We start from the raw sequence: 3,299 nt of genomic DNA on the forward strand, positions 1-3,299 counted from the left end.
GGCCTTTGGATCCAAATTGGCCTATCGAATTGAGTAAGGGGAAAAAAGTCAACTAACTACATTTAAAAAATTACAATTTGCCAAAAGAGTTAATCTGGTCATACATCTGAGTAAATGTTTTTCAGTTTGTGGATAAAGACCCATCAGTGTTGTGTGAAAAATGTATTGAGGTATGGCCAGCATTATTTTTTACATTAAATATTAGAATAGAAAATATTAGAATATATAATAATAATGGTTAGTATTTGTTTGTGATAATTTGTGTCATTCATATGAAGAGAACATGTGTACCTAGGCACAATGTAAATTTTGTTTCTCAGTCTGGATCTGGTGAAGAGTAGGTCAAGTTTCCAGGAAACAGATCCTGAGATAGGGATTTGTGTGCAGTGAGTTTATTGGGACGGGCAGTGTGAGAGCAACACCTGTGAGAAGGGGAAGGAAGCAGGGTTGCAAAGGAGAAGCAACTGAACAGAGATGTAATTGCAATGGAGATCTCAGCCAATCTCTACGGGGTCCTGTGGAGCTTGGATGAGCCCTGCAGAGGAGTCCTAAATTGAGGCCAGAGGTGGCAGGGCCTTTGTGTTGTCACTGGTTTTAGGTTGCTCCTGGAAAAGGGACATCACTTTGAGTCAAGTAGCTCCTTTCTCTGGCCAGAGGCAATTAATTGTAGAGGGCTCTGTGCTGTCAGGGGGGCTGTAACATGTACTCTTGCACAGCTCTGGAGCACCCAGTGCTGAGGGGGGTGGTACATCTGGGAGGCACCTACGGCATCTGTACAAGCACTGTGTAGTCAGACTAGCCTTCCTCCACAGTGCATGGGTTCTCAACCCTGGAATCATTGAAATTGGAGCTATTCAATATGTTGTAGGGCTATCCCGTATCTTGTGGGGTAGAGTAAAGAGTGTGACTCCCTACTTACTTGGCAGAGGAGATACCATGATCATGAAGGTGGTTTACCCAGGGTGAGGCTTATTTATTGTACTCCGGATGTGCTGACCCCTGTGATTTCCCCAAATGTGGGAAACTCTACTGCATAATTTGTGGTAGTGGGAGACTGCATTAGCACTTTCCCCTAAAAAAAAAAAGTGTGACTCCAATTTTAATATTGACCCCTGACAACTTTCTAAACTCACCACCTTACATTTCATGTTCATTCCACATCTGAGCAAGCCCTGAGAAAGCTTGGGTGGTCTTGCTCTGGGCTCCAATGGGGAAGTTCATATTAGGCAAACCCAGGCCCAGGTTAGAAATCTTCCTAATCCACTTTCAGATTGGCTTTGGTACCTGCCTTACATTCTCAAAAAAGCCTCATTATAGGGGTCTGGGGCGGGGGGGGGGAGGGAATCAGTGTCTGATACACCTTTTGGGGGGGGCACAATTATAAGAGAGAATTTACCTAAGAAATTCAATTAATGTAACCTAGTTCTTTGTACCCTCAATGAATCCCCAAAAATAAAAAAAAATAGGAAAAACTTTTTTAAAAAAGCCTCTTTATGTAGATAATAAAGCTTTTCATACCCTCTTGAAAAGTGTATGTCATCACAGTCTTCACACTTGAATCAAAATTGGACATAGGATATTCCAAAGTAAGCTTGATCTCAACCCTTGGATGTCATTAGTACTCACCTTCTGAAACTGTGACAACAAAATGTCATTGCCAGATGCTGTTGGGGGACAGTCACCCTTGGCTGAGAATCACTGCCCTAGGTGTAAATGAACCGTGGCTAGACGGGCCATTGATACCAAGATTTAAGCCTGTTATTTTATGCCCCAAGTATTTTTGTGTGATACTCAGAAAAAAACAGTGGTACCTCTAGTTTCTAATGACTCAGTAGGATGGTAAAGATATTTTCATAGGTTTCTGTCTGATTAATTTGGACATCTGATTTCCTACTTCTCTTCTGGCTATGAAGTCAGAGTGAGTGGTCTAGTGAGAAAATAGGATGAAGGCTTTAAACTTTTGATTGCTTTATTTGTGGGGCACATTTGCTCCTTCTTTGGAAGGCACATTAAATCACTTGGGCTCAGTAAAATGGGATAATGTGCTAATTTGCATTTGCCTGCCATTTAAAAAAATCCATTTTTATGAAGTGGGAGTGAAGCAGAATGGTATAGTTGGATTCTGTCTCCCTGCTTGGGAGCTAGTATTCTATTCCAAAGACTAGATACTAAAGACAGCAAGAAAAGTAGGGTTGACTGAGCTGAAGGGGTGGCTCTTAAGTAGTTGGTTGCTGCCATTGTTTTTGCTGGTAATTGTAGACCACAGAATCCCACACTTTACCTTGATTGCCTTAATTTTTAAATTCATGCTTTTATGTTAACAGACAGGGGTTGAGATAAAGTGAAACTGAGCTCTACAATTACAGTAGACTCATGTAGTACAGCCAGTCCCCAAGTCGCAAACATCTGACTTAACGTACCACTCGCACTTATGAACGGAGGTTATGTACCTGTTTCAACTTACATACAAATTCAACTTAAGAACAAACCTACAGAACCTATCTCGTTTGTCATCCAGGGAAAACCTCGTAATTATTTTCAATTACTTATTTGGAGCACAAGAATAAATCTCCTGGGCAGCACCTGTGGCTCAAGGAGTAGGGCGCTGGCCCCATATACTGGCGGTGGCGTGTTCAAACTGGCCTTGGCCAAAAACTGCAACAACAACAACAAAAAGTAAATCTCCCCCAGTTTTCATTCAGGGATCCATTTTTGTTTATAGTAATCGAAAACATTGTTTTTGTGACTTGAAAGTTAGAAACTGTTCCATTTCATTAGTTCTATTAACCAAAAGTTTTAAGAGCATAATTAAAAAAATAACTCATTTGTATAATGCTTTAATCTTGACAAATACTAATGTAAATTTCAGCCTTGCATATCATGGTCTGGTCATTTCAAGGCTGATTTTATTGAAGAAAAAGTAGATTTTAATAGGTAAATTATTAACTCATCTAGGAAGAAGTTGGTGTCCTGTTGCCAGGCTTGGGTGCCAAGGCCAAGTTGGTTGGAATATCAAATATGAAAAAAGTGTAAGAGCTGGACAGGACATAGAAGTCAGTGCAGCATCTTTTTATTCAGACAGGGTTCTTTTGACTGCTAGAGGCCTTCCTAAAGTTAGAGCAAGAAAATTGGACATGGTTATAAAGAATCAAATAGGTCTGTGGGAACCCAAAGACAGGATGTAGAGTATTGCTCAGCCTCAGGGGAACCAGAAAGGTCAGAGAAACTGAGCCTGCCTCTGGCCCCATTCTTCAACATCTTTTGGCTTCTGCCCTGGGCTTGCTCCATTTTTTCTGCAC

General features: G+C 41.0%; 1 non-coding gene across 1 annotated transcript; it reads left to right on the forward strand.

Moving 5' to 3' along the window:
- The first annotated feature begins 911 nt into the window (after window positions 1–911).
- On the forward strand, window positions 912–1,073 carry LOC128593013 (U1 spliceosomal RNA). The gene has a single exon (XR_008382203.1). It is a non-coding gene; the product is annotated as a U1 spliceosomal RNA (small nuclear RNA).
- The last annotated feature ends 2,226 nt before the right edge of the window (window positions 1,074–3,299 follow it).

This window comes from Nycticebus coucang, chromosome 8 (genome assembly GCF_027406575.1).
Source record: "Nycticebus coucang isolate mNycCou1 chromosome 8, mNycCou1.pri, whole genome shotgun sequence".
In the NCBI taxonomy this organism is placed as follows: domain Eukaryota; kingdom Metazoa; phylum Chordata; class Mammalia; order Primates; family Lorisidae; genus Nycticebus; species Nycticebus coucang.